Below are 20,606 nucleotides of genomic sequence, written 5' to 3'. Positions count from 1 at the left end.
AGACCTTGAATCTTCCAGGTTTCTCCCCCTCACTCAACATACAAAGTATCTTTCTACTTTTCAGCCACAGAGCATTTGTACCTGCTGTCTATTTGAAGCACTTTTCCCTAGATTTTCCCAGGAGTCCTTCCACATTAACTTGTGAGAAGGAAGACCTCCTCAGAGAGGTCTTCCATGATTGCCCTATATAAAAACCTAGGCAGAACTTCAAGATGGCAGAGGAGTAAGACATGCAGATCACTTTCCTCTGCACAAATACATCAGAAATACACCTCCATGTGGAACAACTCTTACAGAACACCTTCTGAACGCTGGCAGAAGACCCCAAATTTCCCCAAAGGCAAGAAACTGCCCACATACCTGGCCATATGGCTGAAAGGGTCTTGGTGCTCTGGCCAGGTGTCAGGCCTGTGCCTCTGAGGTGGGAGAGCCGAGTTCAGGACACTGGTCCACCAGAGACCTCCCGGCTCCACATAACATCAAACGGTGAAAGCTCTCCCAGAGATCTCCACCTCAACGTTAAGACCCAGCTCCACTCAATGACCAGCAAGCTACAGTGCTGGACACCCTATGCCAAACAACTAGCAAGACAGGAACACAACACCACCTATTAGCAGAGAGGTTGCCTAAAATCATAATAAGTTCACAGACAACCCAAAACACCACAAGATACAGTCCTGCCCAGCAGAAAAACAAGATTCAGCCTCATCCACCAGAACACAGGCACCAGTCCACTCCACCAGGAAGCCCACACAACCCACTGAACCAACCTTAGCCACTGGGGGCAGACACCAAAAACAACGTGAACTATGAACCTACAGTCTGTGAAAAGGAGACCACAAACACAGTAAGTTAAGCAAAATGAGAAGACAGAGAAATACACGGCAGATGAAGGAGCAAGGTAAAAACCCACCAAACCAAACAACTGAAGAGGAAACAGGCAATATACCAGAAAAAGAATTCAGAGTAATGATACTGAAAATGATGCAAAATCTTGGAAACAGAATGGAGAAAATATAAGAAATGTTTCACAAGGACCTACAAGAAACAAAGAGTAAACAAACAATGATGAACAACACAATGAATGAAATGAAAAATTCTCTAGAAGGAATCAAGAGCAGAATTACTGAGGCAGAAGAACGGATAAGTGACCTGGAAGGTAAAATAGTGGAAATAACTACTGCAGAGCAGAATAAAGAAAAAAGAAAGAAATGAATTGAGGACAGTCTCAAAGACTTCTGGGACAACATTAAACGCACCAACATTCAAATTATAGGGATCCCAGAAGAAGAAGAGGAGAAGAAAGGGACTGAGAAAATACTTGAAGAGATTATAGTTGAAAACTTCCCTAATATGGGAAAGGAAATAGTTAATCAAGTCCAGGAAGCACAGAGAGTCCCATACAGGATAAATCCAAGGAGAAACACGCTAATCAAACTATCAAAAATTAAATACAAAGAAAAAATATTAAAAGCAGCCAGAGAAAAACATACAAGGGAGTCCCCATAAGGTTAACAGCTGATCTTTCAGCAGAAACTCTGCAAGCCAGAAGGGAGTAGCAGGACATATTTAAAGTGATGAAAGGGAAAAACCAACAACCAAGATTACTCTACCCAGAGAGGATCTCATTCAGATTTGATGGAGAAATCAAAACCTTTACAGACAATCAAAAGCTAAGAGAATTCAGCACCACCAAACCAGGTTTACAACAAATGCTAAAGGAACTTCTCTTGGCAGGAAACACAACAGAAGGAAAACACCTAAAATAACAAACCCAAAACAATTAAGAAAATGAAAATAGGATCATACATATTGATAATGACCATAAATGTAAATGGATTAAATGCTCCAACCAAAAGACACAGACTGGCTGAATGGATACAAAAACAAAACCCATATACATGCTGTCTACAAGAGACCCACTTCAGACCTAGGGACACATAAAAACTGAAAGTGAGGGCATGGAAAAAGATATTCCATGCAAATGGAAATCAAAAGAAAGCTGGAGTAGCAATTCTCATATCAGACAAAATAGACTTTAAAATAAAGACTATTACAAGAGACAAAGAAGGATACTACATAATGAACAAGGGATCAATCCAAAAAGAAACTATAACAATTGTAAATATTTATGCACCCAACATAGGAGAACCTCAATACATAAGGCAAATGCTAACAGCCATAAAAGGGGAAATCAACAGTAACACAATCATAGTAGGGGACGTTAACACCCCACTTTCACCAATTGACAGATCTTCCAAAATGAAAATAAATAAGGAAACACAAGCTTTAAATGATACATTAAACAAGGTGGACTTAATTGATATTTATAGGACACTCCATCCAAAAACAACAGAATACACTTTCTTCTCAAGTGCTCATGGAATATCTTCCAGGATAGATCATATCCTGTGTCACATACCAAGCAATGGTAAACTAAAGAAAACTGAAATCGTATCAAGTATCTTTTCTGACCACAACACTCTGAGACTAGATATCAATTACGGGAAAAAAATATGTAAAAAATACAAACACACGGAGGCTAAACAATACACTATTAAATAACCAAGAGATCAATGAAGAAATCAAAGAGGAAATCAAAAATACCTAGAAACAAATGACAATGAAAACACGACGACCCAAAACCTATGGGATGCAGCAAAAGCAATTCTCAGAGTGAAGTATATATAGGAATATAATCCTACCTCAAGAAACATCTCAAATAATCAACCTAACCTTACACCTAAAACAATTAGAGAAAGAAGAACAAAAAACCCCAAAGTTAGCAGAAGGAAAGAAATCATAAAGATCAGATCAGAAATAAATGAAAAAGAAATGGAGGAAATGATAGCAAAGATCAACAAAACTAAAAGCTGGTTCTTTAGGAAGATAAACAAAATTGATAAACCATTAGCCAGACTCATCAAGAAAATAAGGGAGAAGACTCAAATCAATAGAATTAGAAATGAAAAAGGAGAAGTAACAACGGACACTGCAGAAATACAAAGGATCAAGAGAGGTTACTACAAGCAACTATATGCCAATAAAATGGACAACCTGGAAGAAATGGACAAATTCTTAGAAATGCACAACATTCTGAGACTGAACCAGGAAGAAATAGAAAATATAAACAGACCAATCACAAGTACTGAAATTGAGACTGTGATTAAAAATCTTCCAAAAAACAAAAGCCCAGGACCAGATGGCTTCACAGGCAAATTTTATCAAACATTTAGAGAAGAGCTAACACCTACCCTTCTCAAACTCTTCCAAAATATAGCAGAGGGAGGAACGCTCACAAACTCATTCTACGAGGCCACCATCACCCTGATACCAAAAGCAGACAAAGATGTCACAAAGAAAGAAAACTAAAGGCCAGTATCAGTGATGAACATAGATGCAAAAATCCTCAACAAAATACTAGCAAACAGAATCCAACAGCACACTAAAAGGATCATACACCATGATAAAGTGGGGTTTATCCCAGGAATGCAAGGATTCTTCAATAAGCGCAAATCAATCAATGTGATACACTATATTAACAAATTGAAGGAGAAACACCATATGATCATCTCAATAGATGCAGGAAAAGCTTTTGACAAAATTCAACATCCATTTATGATAAAAAACCCTCTGGAAAGTAGGCATAGAGGGAGCTACCTCAACATAATAGAGGCCATATATGACAAACCCACAGCCAACGTCGTTCTCAATGGTGAAAAACTGAAACCATTTCCTCAAAGACCAGGAAGAAGACAAGGTTGTCCACTCTCACCACAGTTATTCAACATAGTTTTGGAAGTTTTAGTCACAGCAATTAGAGAAGAAAAAGAAATAAAAGGAATCCAAATCCGAAAAGAAGAAGTAAAGCTGTCACTGTTTGCAGATGACATGGTCCTATACATAGAGAATCCTAAAGATGCTACCAGAAAACTACTAGAGCTAATCAATTAATATGGTAAAGTAGTATGATACAAAACTATTGCACAGAAATCTCTTGCATTCCTACACACTAGTGATGAAAAATCTGAAAGACAAATCAGGGAAAAACTCCCATTTCCCACTGCAACAAAAAGAATAAAATACCTAGGAATAAACCTACCTAAGGAGACAAAAGACTTTTATGCAGAAAACTATAAGACACTGATGAAAGAAATTAAAGATGATACAAAGAGATGGAGAGATATACCACGTTCTTGGATTGGAAGAATCAACACTGTGAAAATGACTATACTACCCAAAGCAATCTACAGATTCAGTGCAATCCCTATCAAATTACCAATGGCATTTTTCACAGAACTAGAACAAAAAATTTCACAATTTGTATGGAAACACAAAAGACCCCGTATAGCCAAAGCAATCTCGAGAAAGAAAAATGGAACTGGAGGAATCAGGTTCCTGGACTTCAGGCTATACTACAAAGCTACAGTAATCAAGACAGTATGGTACTGGCATAAAAACATAAATATAGATCAGTGGAACAGGATAGAAAGCCCAGAGTTAAACACACGCCCATATGGTCACCTTATTTTCTATAAAGGAGGCAAGAATATACAATGGAGAAAAGACAGCCTCTTCAATAAGTGTTGCTGGGAAAACGGGACAGCTACATGTAAAAGAATGAAATTAGAACACGCCCTAATACCATACACAAAAATAAACTCAAAATGGATTAAAGACCTAAATGTAAGGCCAGACACTATGAAACTCTTAGAGGAAAACATAGGCAGAACACTCTATGACATAAATCACAGCAAGATCTTTTTTGACCCACCTCCTAGAGAAATGGAAATTAAAAAAAATAAATGGTACGTATTGAAACTTAAAATCTTTTGCACAACAAAGGAAACCATAAACAAGATGAAAAGACAACCCTCAGAATGGGAGAAAATATTTGCAAATGAAGCAAATGACAAAGGATTAATCTCCAAAAGATACAAGCAGTTCATGCAGTTCAGTATCAAAAAAACCCAAACAACCCAATCCAAAAATGGGCCGAAGACCTAAATAGACATTTCTCCAAAGAAGATATAGAGACTGCCAACAAACACATGAAAAGATGTTCAACATCACCAATCATTAGAGAAATGTAAATCAAAACCACAATGAGGTATCACCTTACCATGGTCAGAATGGCCATCATCAAAAAATCTAGAAACAATAAATGCTGGAGAGGGTGTGGAGAAAAGGGAGCCCTCTTGCACTGTTGGTGGGAATGTAAATTGATACAGCCACTATGGAGAACAGTATGGAGGTTCCTAAAAAACTACCAATAGAACTACCATATGATCCAGCAATCCCAGTACTGGGCATATACCCTGAGAAAACCATGATTCAAAAGGAGTCATGTACCACAATGTTCATTGCAGTTCTATTTACAATAGCCAGGACATGGAAGCAACCTAAGTGTCCATCAACAGATGAATGGATATAGATGTGGCACATATATACAATGGAATATTACTCAGCCATAAAAAGAAATGAAATTGAGTTATTTGTAGTGAGGTGGTTGGAGTTAGAGTCTGTCATACAGAGTGAAGTAAGTCAAAAAGAGAAAAACAAATACTGTATGCTAACACATATATATGGAATGTAACATAAAAATGGGTCTGATGAACCTAGGGGCAGGACAGGAACAAAGGCACAGATGTAGAGAATGGACTTGAGGATACAGGGAGGGGGAAGGGTAAGCTGGGATGAAGTAAGAGAGTGGTATGGATATATATACACTACCAAAAGTAAAGTAGATAGCTAGTGGGAAGCAGCCACATAGCACAGGGAGATCAGCTCGGTGCTTTGTGACCACCTAGAGCAGTGGCATAGGGAGGTTGGGAGGTTGACCAAGAGGGAGGAGATATGGGGATATATGTATATGTATAGCTGATTCACTTTGTTATAAAGCAGAAACTAACACACCATTGTAAAGCAATTATACTCCAATACAGATGATAAAAATAAATTAAAAAAATTAAAACCTAGCAACCCACCCCCTTATACTGCTTTATTTACTTCAATGTCCTTTTCCAAAGCACATATCACCACCTAAAATATATGTTCTTCATGTATTTGTCCATTTTCACACCCAAATATAAGCGTCAGAGCCAAATATGTTTCTGTTTTATTTACTGCGATAGTCCCAAGATCTGTTATGTAATAGTTGCTCATAAATACCTGAATATTTAGATGAAGTAGTGAATAAAATATTTTTCAATACCAACTATGTACCAGGTTACTTTACTGGGTGCTAGAATAGGAAATTAAGTATTTCGCTCTGAAAATTTCTATGTAACTCAGGGTTCTTAGTTGTAAATAACAGAAAGCAATCTGGAGTATCTTTTTTAAAAAGGGAGTTTTGGGCGTGGTCAAGGAGAGTTTTCTAGTCTGACTGGAGAAGGAAAGAAGCAGAGAGTAAGAGGCTCTTCCTTCTGCTTAGGTTTCCATATGGGAGATGAATAAATTCTCTAAAGGCTATACTAAGGTTAAGAGCTTCCCCAATATAAGTTCAATGTCTGTCCTAGGCACATTTTCCCAAATGTTTCTTATCCAACTAGCAATACCAAGAAAGTGACCAAACAAAATATACATCTAAATAAAAGCTCACAATTTTAAAATACGAAATTTCACAAATATTAATGATACCTTCTAGATATAAGATATTATACTCTAATTTCCATTCTCTTATTTCATTGTAATTTTTATGAGACATGCACCAATGGACCAGGTGTTATTTATGTAAGATTTTTTTTTCCCTTCCTCTTTTTCATTAGCAACAAAATCTCAGAAGTATAATTTCCAGATTCTCTTGGAGAAACATGAACATACGATGTGTCCCAGATGGTGCTTTCCAATCTTTTACATACAAAAATGAGGCTTTCACTGTGAGTAACAGTGGGCATTTCCAGCTCTGTTGAAAGATAAGAATGACACATATCTGTCCTTATAGATTCACAAACAGAAAGTTCTCAATCTCATAATGGCAAGTGAACTGCCAACCTTTTTATTCAGTCTTCTATCAAAATACTAAATTTTATTCCTATTTTGTTGCACATTATTTCTTAATTGGTCAATTACCATGATCAATGAAAGCAAGGAATGAAAAGTTGCACAAAGTGACAGAGAAAGAATATTTATACAGCAAAATAAAAAGTTGTTTCTTGAATCTCATGATATAGTCTTCGCCAACTTCTCATCTGACCCTGTTGACTCGAGAGATATGTATGAAAGGCACTTTTCTCATCTACTTACATGATCTCCTCGACATTCACTTTTGCATATGAAAGCAGAATAAGTTCATGAAGTGCCTTCTCTTAAACTACATGCAAATAATAAAAATGAGCCAATATCAAAATCATCAGTCTCACTCCAAATTTAATCATGTGAAATAATTGGTCTGAGTCACCCACCTCTAAGTCAAAGATCAAGATAACATAAACTGAAGACAGAAAAGTCAGACATTAGCTATTAAACAGTGGAGAGAGAGAGAGAGAATGAGAGCTTAACTGTACATGTACAGGCATTACTCTGTGTGTGTGTGTGTGTGTGTGTGTGTGTGTGTTCTGGCTTGAGCGAAAAAGAGTGTGTATTTGTGTCCACAAGAGCAAGAGAAAGAAAAAGTCTGTATGTTTACTTGCCTGAGCATGACTGCGTGTTTGTGCTTGAGGAAGCAAATGCATATGGGAGGGACAGAGAGGATTATATAAGGGTGTGGCAGAATGAATGAGGGTGAGTGTGTGTGGGTGTGTGTGTGTGTGTGTGAGTGTGTGTGTGTGTGCACGTGGGTGTAACAGGTAGGAAGAACTAGAATCTTTTCATTTCCCTACATACTGTGTAATACAAACGTTTTCTAAAAAATCGTGAAAGCACAGATAGTTTTATTACAATTTTCCTTTCTTACGTAAGGGCAGGTACCTCCCTCCAAATGTCTAAATTAAACTCAATAGAAATTAGGTGTGAAAAATGTCCTAAAACAATTTAGCAGAAAGACATGAAAAATTCAGTCAATTTAAACATTACCACTTATAAGTTAACAGTGTTATTTTTCTTTCAGTTTAAAATAACCTGATATAATGAATTAATTTTTCCTTTACTTAATGGCTCTTTAAATTAGTATTACAATTGATTGTCTCTTGATTAAACATCATTTTATTTTCAGTTAGGGTTTAACAGATAAATTATCTCTGAATGGTCACAATTAAATCCCTTGCTAGTATGTCAGCATTATACATAAACATAAAATACACCCTTGCCAGAAACATTTCAACGTTTAAAACTAGGTACCATGAAGCACTGACAGAGTATGCTAGATTATAACTGAATTTTGATTCCCACAACACACTTCAGGTCAGTTCACTCTGCCTTGCTCTCCAGGGCTAAATGGAAGGGGACATACCACACACCGGTCAATGGAAAGGATGGAAATGTTTCATCTTCAACACTGGCCCTAATGCTCATCAGATCTTACAAATCCCAAGATAAACCTGGAAGAACATCAAACTCATCTAGGGGAGCTGCTCTTTCTCAAGGTTTCAGTTCCAAAAGCTTCTTCATCAGATGGAAGGTAACAAAGGCAGGCTTTGTTTTTAGAACTCAGTTAATATTTCAGTGTGTTTTCTGCCAGCATCTCATAGATGTGCGTGCATAAATATATGCACATTTATAAACACACACACACACACACACACACACACACACAATTTGCTCCACTATCTACTGTCATCTAATGTCACCGTGCTTTATTTTTCTCAAACAAATAAAGCCTAGCTCTGAGTATGTGTTTACTAACAGTATTTGTTATTTCACACTCCTTCCTGCCCTGGTCTTACAAAAGCACCAAGAAACTCAGCAAACTTAAGGATAGGCTATGGCTTTCAGTCTGTGTGGTCACCATTGAGATGCTGCTGTCTAAACCCCAAGGACAGGTCAAAGGTAGGTGGCTCCACCCCCTCCATGCCAGTGTAGGCCCTGGAATCTCTAAGTGCCTAGAACATGGTGGTCTCCCTTGTGATATCACTTCCCCTCCATCACATCATCCATCCATCACCCAGAGGTCCCATCACCTCCTAGGATCCCCCATGGGAGTAAGGGTGGGCCCCTGCAACTCTCTGCTTTGTAACCCATAACTCTAGGTGGGACCCTTTGGCCTCTTTCACATCTTGAAACCTCACTCTCTCCCAGGCAATCTAATTTAATGCTCCCTCAGAAGATAAAATCCAAAGGTTCTTTAATTTTCCTCCTGGAAGGGGGGAATGTAAGATGCTCAGACTTTTCTCAAAAAATAATTTTGGCCTCTTCTTCCTGGGAGAAATGGAAAATAGGAATGCTTTTGTCAACAGCAGCCAGAATTTCTGAGATTCTATTAATACACTATTTTTGCCTGTGTTTACAGACATCTGGATACTCTGTGGTATATTAATTGTACTTTTTTCAAACTAACAATTAGACATATTGCTTCAGGTACCTATCCTGAAAAGGTGTCTAGAGGTTAAAGAAAAATGTACTGAGAATATTTTTTGAAAATGTAACTAGCATATCATTGAAAATAAGTTTATCTCATGTTTCCAGACTTTTCAAACACCCTGCGAGTGTGTATACATGAATATGTATGTGAATGTGTGTGTGTGTGTGTGTGTGTGTAGGTATGTTTATACATCACTGAAAATTTTCCACTGATGTATTTTCCTGAGCTATAAGAGCTATTTTATAAAAGTTTGATATTTTTCTATAAAAGTTACTTAAAGTCTATTTTCCAGCTTACTATGTAGCTTTGGTTTTATAATGAGAATTAGCATACAGAAAATTTTATCAAGATTTTCAAGTTACACAGGGTATTGGCATAATTTTTAATCTCTTCTGACTGTAGCCATTGTCCCTTTCTTATTCTTAAATGTATTTGCATTTTTCTAACTCCTTTCTTATTCCATTGACCAAATGTTTATTTCATTGTTTGATTTTAAACCAGTCTTAGATTCATCAATTCTACTGTGTCTCTGTTTTCTAATATTAAATCCTACATTTTGTCTTTATTATTAATTTATTCTTACTGCTTAATTTCAGTTTGTTGTTTTTCTGTTTCAGGATTTTTTCCCCTCTCTCAGATATCTAGAGTTGAATGTTTCATTCATTTATTTTTAAATTTTTCTTTTAAACAATAAAATCTCTTAGGGTTATACAATTATCTATAAATACATTTTTGGCTCAAAGCATAACTCTGATATGCAATTTTCTTTTTTGATTACTTTCTTAAAGTTTGTAGTCGTGTTTTTTATTTTCTCTTTGATCTGGGGATCTGGGGGGAATGTTTGCTTTTTCCTATGAATATTGTAAGTCTGGAAAAGAGTTTTGTGAATTGAGGGGGGTGCTTTATCTAAGATATTAAAACCTTAATGACATGGTTAGCCACAGATAAGTCCCAATTTATTACTCTATGTCTCTTTTCCATATACTAGAAATAACTGCAAAATTTCCTATTTGTGCACTTCAGTTCAATCTATCAAAACAAACAGAAGATTTCAAATGGAAATTTGAGCAAATGTTCTCTACAAATTTAACTTTTTTTTTTTCTTTTTTTTTTTTTACTTTTTTTACTCAAAGTACTTATTGAATGAAAGACTGTTCATCTTTACAGGAAGTTCCTGCATGGCACTGTAACTGGTGAGTGGACCCAACTCCAGATTGTCAGAGCATAGCATTCTCTCTTCCTCAGGCACTCACTCCTTCTCTTTTCATCTATCTGCACCACTTTTTAAGTAATGACCACAGACTGAGCCATATGGGGTAATTAATAAGATCCTCATGATTAAAATTCTTTAATGCCACTTAATATTAGAAATGTTCATGTTAGTCATTTAAAATATCCTGCTAGACATTTGGGTTTCCTCCAACAAAGGAAGAATGAGGCATTCAGGAGGGTGGGAACAGGGTAGGGGTTGCTGAGAAAATAAGTAAAGGCTCTAATTCAGTGGTCAGTTACTTTTACATCCGATACCCCTTGACTTAAAAACCACACTAAAAACAATACTCTTGTTAAAGGACTTCTACTTTTTGTGAGAACACTTCACAGTTTCACATACGATTGATTTTTCAGACCTCTGACACAGATCAAAATAAGAAGCAATTTTAAGATGTCATTCCTTATCTAGGAATTTTATTAAGACGTACTTTACTTGAGATAGGCTAAATGACAACTTGATTTCCCCCTTGGTACGTGTCAGATAAACTAGCCTTCTCAGTTCAGCGTTGACTATAGTTCTCATAGAATATGATTAATGATATATTCCAAGCGGAAGTCCCCAAGGAAAACATCTTCTCTTAATTCTTACTATCCTAATGAAATGCTATAGTTCATAATTCATTAATCTGACTGGAGTGACAAAATAGGCTGCAAGGAGAAAAAGTGCCTCTATCATGTCCAAAGAGATGAAGCTGAGATAATTCATCACTGAAAACATATGCTTAAAATTCACTATGTTCTGCTGAATAATACAAGGTTTCCTATAAAAAAGGAACAGCATCACACATATTAAGTTCCACTTTTTGAGGAAAATGGTCCCCTCCAAAGAAGCCTATAAGATTCTTATTAAGTAATTAATATTCTGGGTTTCCATGAAAGAAAATTTCCTACACAATGGATTTCTAAAATGCATATTATACTGAGGTAATGAGTTTAATAAAAGTCTACTGAGCACAGGGATTCACGAAGGACAGTGGGGAAGGATAGGTTATTAGGCTTTTGTCCTCCTCCACATTTCTTATGTCCCCTCTTCAAAGAGGATTGCCTGCCACTCCTATTAACCATATATTTTCCAAGTGTGAGGCCATTCCATGGTTTACAGTTACTCAATTAATGAAGCTTAGTACATCACTTTATTCAAAACTAGCTTTTCAATAAAGGCAACAGACTAACATGTAAAACCAATTTCTTTTGTCAAAGTACGTTAAAGTTCAAAAATAGCATAAAGATAATAATGATGGAAATCTCAATATTCTGTCTGATTCAGTGTAATTCTAATTAGCAGCAGCAGTAACACGGACCTTGGTGGAGTCCTGCACTCACGGAAGATGCCATTCTTAAGCCATGAAGGATATTTGTGTTCTGAATGTCTTTCTACCTACTGAACCCAAATCTCCTAGATTTTTGAACTTTAATCTGTAACTGAAGCTGGCATGTGAATACCATATGGCTATAAAGATAGAAAGGAGTGCTAGACACCTTCTTCTGAAGTGAAAGGCCAAAGACCCCAAATCATTAAGTCTTTAAAAATCAGTTCATTGGAATACCTTTTCCATTCTCAAGAATTATTCTCTTGCACACAAAAATGAACACATCAAAACAGGAATTCTAGGCTTATGGGAGTAAGCCGTCCATTACCTATAAAGTGTGATACCAGTCTTGGGTTTTTGGTAAAAAAAATTCTGAAAAAAAGGACCATGAAGTTTCTAAAGTTCTGCTAGTGGTTACATAACGTTGGAAGTTGCGAGCGAAAAAAGCAGGTTCTAGCCTGTATATGGAAAATTTCCTCTACAGATGGATTCTCTCCATTTGGGAAGGAAAAAAAAAAAGCAATAAAAATAATCTAGTGTTCAAGAGCTCAAAATTCACATCGAGTCAAAAGATAACTTTGCACTGGTCATAAAGTCCTAGCCAAAGAAGTATTCCATTTACTAACCTTGATTCCATAAGAGAGATAAAGTAGTTGAGGTAACAAGAGTAAGACCCATTCTTCTGCCTGGATCTTGTCCCACACAAATCAAATTCTTCAGTTACCATAAAATACTGGATACAATTGCAATGCTCCACTACACAGCTGCAGTGCAAGTCTCATAAATAGGTGAATTTTAATTATAGATAAAAAGATGAGGGTACGTGCTATGACTAGACAAATTTCCTTTTATATCTGGCTATCTTGTCTAGGCTACCCAAGGCCACAAAGCTGCGTTCATTTTTTTTTTTTTTTTTTTTTTGCGTTACTAGGGCCTCACTGTTGTGGCCTCTCCCGTTGTGGAGCACAGGCTCTGGAAGCGCAGGCTCAGCGGCCATGGCTCACGGGCCCAGCCGCTCCGCGGCATGTGGGATCTTCCTGGACTGGGGCACGAACCCGTGTCCCCTGCATTGGCAGGTGGACTCTCAACCACTGCGCCACCAGGGAAGCCCGCTGAGTTCATTTTTAACTACTTCTTAGCTTTTTGTCAAAATTTGGTTCACTATCAAGTGTGTCTATAACATTTTTCTTACACTCCTTTCTCTCTGGTCCCATTGTTTCTCTTTGTACAGAAGCATCCTGACTTGGGCAGTTTTCCTTGCATTTTTTATTCTTCATCCTGTCTCTACTTCCCTAACCCAATACCCAGACGCGAAGACCTTCCTATATCAATCATAGAAATAGCATGCCATTCCTCTTTTCAAATAATGGTCCTGAAATATTTGCAAATTAAATGGTTTGCAATTATTTTTAAATCTAGTGTTAGTTAGGAAGTCTTTGGTTGCAAGTAAGTGAAACTCCAACTCAAATCTTAAGCAATAAAAGCTATTAATAAAAGTTACTGCAACAAGAGTTACTTTGTAAAAAGCAGGAAAAGTTCTAGTTTCATGTAACCAAGAACTCCAGTGACAGAGTTTGGCTTGATTCAGCAGTTGAACAATGTCACCAATACTATGTTTATATCAACACTTTAGGGTGTTGTATTCACCCTAAGGCTTGATCTGATCTTCAGATGATCTGCAGTACTTCATAAAGCTACAGCTTCAATTACTTCCAGTAGGAAAGTCAGTCTGTTTCCCCTGTAGCTCAATTAAAATGCCAGTATCCAGTCCAATTGCACATGTCTGGACTATGTGACTGCCACTAATAATAATAATAAGGCTAAAGGGATGGGAAACACTGATTGTTTGTGCCAATCAGAGCCCTTCTGGAGCTGAAGTAGAGGTCTATGTTACCCAAACTTCATGGTTAGGAAATTTGGGGCACTGTATTTGGAAGAGAGATGGGATACCTGGGAGTCAACCAACAAATGTTGACTATAAAATTAAATCCTTAATATTTATCAAGTTGTTATTCTTTTGCACTTTCTATTCCTTATAATATCCCACACAGAATAGTATGGCCGTCTCTAAGCAGTAGGTGCAATAGGAATAATGATATTAGTGAAACACAAACATACAGAGAATAAATGCTGAATACCTGCTTGCTAAACTAACTTAATACATTTGGGAATCACAAGGTGAGAAGAAAATATAATTTATGGATCAAATTTAAGCAAAAGACATTTAGAGAACTGACTGTGACCACAGACCTATATTTTGCTTTTCATTATTGCTTTTATTTTTGTTTTTTTCACTTCTAACGAACCATACATTTTGAATCACATTTGGAAAGGACATTTAGTTCTCTATTATTTTAATTGTGATTTTATAATTTTATTGGAGGATAAAAATAAAAGTTAAAAATATGACTTTTAAGTAGGGTGGTCATCCGTGCTGGTTTATACCCAGAAGATTCCTGGTTTACGCCTTTTCCCTGGGTAACTATTAATAATACCCACTTTTACCCTCCAGAGAGTCCTGCTCTAGACAATAAATTATATAGTCAGGTTAATTTTAAATAAATGTCAAACATCTATATTATATTCTAAAAGAAATTTGGGACAAGAGAACTACCTAATCAAATAATAATAAAGTTAAGTAGGCATACTCTTTGTGTGAGTTTAAAAAAAAAAAAGAGGAGTTCAATTTATCATGTAAGAAATATAGCACCAGCATCATGGTTAAAGTCTGAAAGGAAACTCATTTGAAGCCACAACTGTTGTGCTGTAGGGATCTGGATTAAAACTCATCATTAACTTTCTGTTAATACTCTTCCCTGGACCAATCAGTGGTCATATGGTGTTTACAGACCCTGGACACTGAGCTGACTTGAATGGCCTTTGTATTGCAATACAATCAGATTATGTCTAATCTAAATGCTGTGTGTCCTTTATAGGACAGACAAATCCTAATCCACCATTTACAAAAGCAAAGCCCATCCAGTCTCTGATGGCTATCTATTCATTTTTTTCCTCTTTTTTTTAAAATTTTGAAGTGACAGAAATTAAAATAAATTTTAAATTCACTAGTCTAAATTAGTCAAAATATAAGTATTTGGAAGCTTTGAGCTGTAGTTAAAGCACTTTTTTGATAGTCTAACATATGTTATTACAAAAGCACAATTCTTTTCCTTCTAAAGAACACAGATTAACAAAATAAACTACCCCCACTATTCTAAAACAATAAGGAAAGCTTAAAAAGCATCTCATCTCCTCTTTTCTAAATCACTTGAGAGTTTATCTTGAGGCTCAGATTAGTTAGCTATACTTTACCAGTTAATCAGCAATGATGTTTTAAAGCAAAAGTCCCTACAAGATGACTCACCAAACCATTCTGAAATGAGCCTTTCTGCCTTTTGCCATTTCATTACACTGTAATCAAGTCCTGCTTCCCCATGAGCCTTTTAAGATTCAGTGCCATTTTCAAGGAAGTGCAGGGAAGCGGGGGGGGGGGGGGGGGGGGGGAAGTGTGGTTGAAGGCAACACTCCCTCCCCTCCTTAACTAATGGCTTTCACCATCTGCCAGCCCAACTTTCTTCTCTTTCACTGCCATCCCCTTCCTCCCAGGATCCTAGAATTCACTGTCAATATCCTGATGCCATCTCTTCCCTCAACTGTGCAGGCTTCAGTGAGACTAAATTTGGGGGATGTTCCTTTCTAAATTTTACATTGTCTCTGTGAGTCACATGACCTGGAAATGAGAGTCTAAAGTTAGAAGAGGGTAGGTAGATAAAGACGTAATTGAAGTACAAAAAACAGCTATCCAAAAGGTAGCTACCAACCTTCACATATGACAGTTTGGAGTTTGGAACTGTCTTACAGGAATAGAGTTCAATGTTTGAATGAATACGGGAGAAATTTTTCCAAAGGCATTAGGAAGGGAAAGAGTGTTTCCACAAAGACGGATAGCACACTGTTTCTTAATGCAACTCTGTGAAACCACAAATAAAACAACAAAACAAGCAAGGACTTTGATGTGCATATGGATTTTCTTCAGGGATGGATGTGGAAAACAAGCTTGTTAACAACAACGAAAAGATGGCATTTCAACTCTAACTTGATGACTGATTTCACTCCTGCTAAAATGCTCAGACATCCTTTCCCCAGCCCCATCCATCTCTATGAAGCAATGAGTTCTACTGAAAGCTCTGCTGAAAAGCAAAAATGTTCCTGAGAGGTACCTTTAAAATATGCAGCACTCTTCCTTAAAGCAGGGGGTCAGATGCAAAATATTTCTCCACAATGCAAACAACAGATCTGTATCTAAAATAAGCTGGTGGTTTTGTTTTGTTTTTTTAGTTCGCTTTATAAATTATCGAGAATAAAATCCCTGCCTAGATTCCTCTCACTGCCTAGCACCTACCCACAAAATATATGCTAAAAATAAATATTGGGCTTCCCCGGTGGCGCAGCGGTTGAGAATCTGCCTGCTAATGCAGGGGACACGGGTTCGAGCCCTGGTCTGGGAGGATCCCACATGCCGCAGAGCAACTGGGCCCGTGAGCCACAGCTGCTGAGCCTGCGCGTCTGGAGCCCGTGCTCCGCAACAGGAGAGGCCGCGATAGTGAGAGGCCCGCGCACCGCGATGAAGAGTGTCCCCCGCTTGCCACACCTAGAGGAAGCCCTCGCACAGAAACGAAGACCCAACACAGCAAAAATAAATTAATTAATTAATAAACTCCTATCCCCAATATCTTCTTTAAATAAATAAATATTAACTGCTCTTGTATCTATAAACAATGTAATAAGAAAGGTAAATTTGAAGCTAAAAATTCAGAAGGCACATATCAACGACAAATTTAGTTGACTTCTGGTTTATGCATCAATTCAAAACATTCAAATCCTTCATCCATTCAACACTTAAGTTCCCACCATGCTCTGTGTACTACAGTAGACAAGACAAACTGGAAACTCATCCTACCTTTATTGCTATTAAAACCTAACAGAGAGACATATAATTAAGGTGATAAAATGATACAGTATACTATAAGGGACTGATAAATGCTTCAAGCTGCCTTCAATTTACTAACAGCCTGTTAGATTGGCCTGTTTTTAAACTTCCTAAAAGTGAAATTATGCAATATTTTTTCTTTTGTGAGTTTTGTCCATTTTGTTGTGTGTATTTATAAACCATTCATTTCCATTTACCAATGGTATTCTATTATACAAATACATCACAGTTTATTTACCTAGTCTACTATAAATTGACATTTGAGTACTCTCCAGTTGCCTCTATTACAAATTATGCTGCTATAAACACCCTGTGTATTGGGGACACAGGTATACATTCTTGTGGAATTGCCAGGTCTGCCTTCTTTACTTATTGTTTGTAACATTGATACTTTCAAACAGAGCAAATTTAAGATAGGAATATGTAGGAAATCACAAGAGAACAAAAGGGGTAAAAATACATCCTATAAAGAACAGCTGGACCAAAATGTAAACACTGTTTATTAAATTGATTATTAATTCTTTCACCATGAGTCCACCGGATCACATATAATTTAGGAAAATGGCCTTCTTTCTGGAAACTCTTTATTGAAAGTACAACATGAACCTATTTCTGCTTTGCAGTTTGATTAAGCAAAATTTTAAAAAGAATAAACCCTTTATTCAATTTTATATTTCAGATCATTTGCTTCAACATTAAACAAACCATCATACTGTGAGTGGCTACATTAATGCTAAAAAGAATGTACCAAGAGAACCTAAAAGGAAACATTTGGAGAAGAAATGGCTCTTGGTTTTCATGAAGTTTGAGTTTGAAAACTACAAGTCGCTTCAAGAAGAACTTTAAAACCTTTCCTTTAAACAGGCCTACATAACCAAATCACTGGCAACTGTATTTCTGAAAATATTTCACAAGACTCGCATAATTTGAAATATATGGGGTTTATGGATTGTCTGGGCTCCGTGCCTGGAATTTCTCCCAGCGATCATCTCACGTTTTTATTCCTAGGATCAATAACGTCAGCAGATGTTAAGACTTGTTAGCCAAGTACAGTGATTTAAAAGGAAAGAAAGAAAGAGGAAAGGAGGGGGATGGAGGGAGGAAGGGAAGGACAGAGAGACAGGGAGGGAGGAAGGAAGGAAGGAAGGGAGACAGGGAGGGAGGGATGGAGGGAGGGAGGGAGGGAAGGTGGAAGGGAGGGAGGTAAGCATTTCAATAATCCCCCAAACCAGTAACTCAAAGGATAGATTTTTTTTATAAAAAGAAGTTGTAAAAGAGTGGAAGCACTTGAACAGTAACTATACAAAACATTCTACTGAATAACTAGGTTTTAGTTAAGAAATACAACCAGCTCTAAACCATATGCACCATTCCACAGTCCTTCCAAATCATCCTAAAATATAAGAGACCAGATATCAAAACGCTTCATTGATAAACAATTCTATATTGCTGATAATATTTCTCCAGATAGGTGAAGAGACTTCATTCACTGAAAAGGAATTAAATATTCTTTCAGGTCTTCAGTGATTAAAATATCTTTCTCAGGAATAATGTTACTTCACTTACCAGAGAAAAATTTAATGAACTAACAACTGGAAATCCACATGGAAAAAATAAATCTAGATACCACCCTTTCACAAAAATTAACTCAAAATGGATCATAGACATAACTAAAACACAAAACTATGAGACTTCTAGAAGATAACATAGGAGAAAATCTCAGTGATCTTGGATTTGGCAGTTAGTTTTTAGATGCAGCACCAAAAGCATGATCCATGAAAAAAAAAATTGATACGTAGAACTTCATTGAAATGAAAAAAACTTCTGTTCTGTGAAAACACTGTGAAGAGAATAAAAAGCAAGTCACAGACTGGCAGAAAATATTTGCAAAACATATCTGATAAAGAACTTGTATCTAAAATGTGCAAAGAACTCTCTCAAAACTCAACAATAAGAAAAGAAACAACCCAATTAAAAAAGGGGAAAAGATCTGAATAGACACCTCAACCAAGAAGGTATACAGATGGTAAATAAGCATATGAAATGATGCTCCACAGTATGTCATCAGGGAATTGCAAATTAAAACAACAAGATACCACTACACACCTATTAGAATGGCCAAAATCTGGAACGCTGACAACACCAAACGCTGCTGAGGATGTGGAGCAACAGGAACTCTCATTCACTGCTGGTAGGAATATAAAATGGTGCAGCTGCTTTAAAACACAGGCAGTTTCTTACAAAGCTAAACATACGCTTACCATATGATCCAGCAACCGTGCTCCTAGGTGTTTGCCCACATAAGCTGAAAACTTATGTTCACCCCAAAACGTGCACACAAATGATCACAGCAGCTTTATTCATAACTGCCAAAACTTGGAAGCAAATAATATGTCTTTCAATTGGTGAATGGATAAAGAAGCTGTGGTATAGCCATACAATGGAATATTATTCAGCAATAAAGAGAAATGAGATATTAAGCCACAAAAAGACATGGAAGAATTTTAAATGAATATTGTTAAGTGAAAAAAGGCAGTCTGAAAAGGCCACATACTCTATGATTCCAACTATATGACATTCTAGAAAAGGCAAAACTATGGAGACAGTAAAAGATCATTGGCTTTCAGTGGTTGGGAAGGGGAGGCAGAGAGAAATAAAGTGGTAGAGCAGAGTTTTAGGTCGGTGAAACTATTATGTATGATATGGTAAAGGTGGATAACAATATGCATTTGGCAAAACCCATAGAATAGTACAGCATAAAGAGTCAACCTTAAAGTAAACTATGGACTTCAGTTAATAATAATGTATCGACATTGGTTCGTCAATTTTAAGCAGTATACCACACCAATGCAAGATGTTAAGAATGGGGAAATTAAGGGGTGAAACAGAGGATGTATAGGGAACTCTGTACTTTCTCCTTAATTTTTCTGTAAGCCTAAAACTACTCTAAAAAATAGTCTGTTAATAGAAAAAATTAAATGAACTGATTGGAACTTTAATGCAGTTAAAATATCTGAAAATATACTATAATATGATGAAATAGAAAACAAAAGAAATTGCACTTGAATCCTGAACTTAAGATGCCTGGTCTATACAGACTTTCTTTTCCAGGCAGTATCAATAGTAATAATAATAATAATAACAATAATGATGATGATGATGATGATGATGATGATGATGGTGGTGGTGGTGGATCAGTTACTGTGCATTTACAGAGTGCCAGGCACTATGCTATAGATTTTACGCATTTTCTAATTTAATTCTCTCATAACCTTATGAGATATGTACTGTTACCCTTGCTTTTCAAACGAGGAAATAGGAACTTTCCCAATTCACATAGCTAGTAAATGGTGAGCAGGTATACACCCCACTATGCACTCTTAACCACAGTGGTGCTACTTTACATTTTACTGCAAAGGGAAGATCCAATAAAATTACATGAACGTGTCCCTAGGATTGCAAATTTATCAGATTAGGTCATTTGGAAAAAAAAAAAAAGCAGGGTAAAAAATGGGCTTATCTAAATTATGTTTTTTTAAAAAAAAAATCTATCTGTGACCTACATATACTTTACTAT

General features: G+C 36.7%; 1 protein-coding gene across 6 annotated transcripts in view; it reads right to left on the bottom strand.

Moving 5' to 3' along the window:
* Positions 1-20,606, bottom strand: part of ZNF385B (zinc finger protein 385B) — a 391,044-nt gene that overhangs the window by 364,051 nt on the left and 6,387 nt on the right. The gene's annotated exons all lie outside the window — the stretch shown is intronic.

This window comes from Pseudorca crassidens, chromosome 6 (genome assembly GCF_039906515.1).
Source record: "Pseudorca crassidens isolate mPseCra1 chromosome 6, mPseCra1.hap1, whole genome shotgun sequence".
NCBI classification, from domain to species: Eukaryota; Metazoa; Chordata; class Mammalia; order Artiodactyla; family Delphinidae; genus Pseudorca; species Pseudorca crassidens.
Note: the sequence above shows the minus strand (reverse complement) of the source record. Positions and strands in the feature narration are given on the sequence as shown.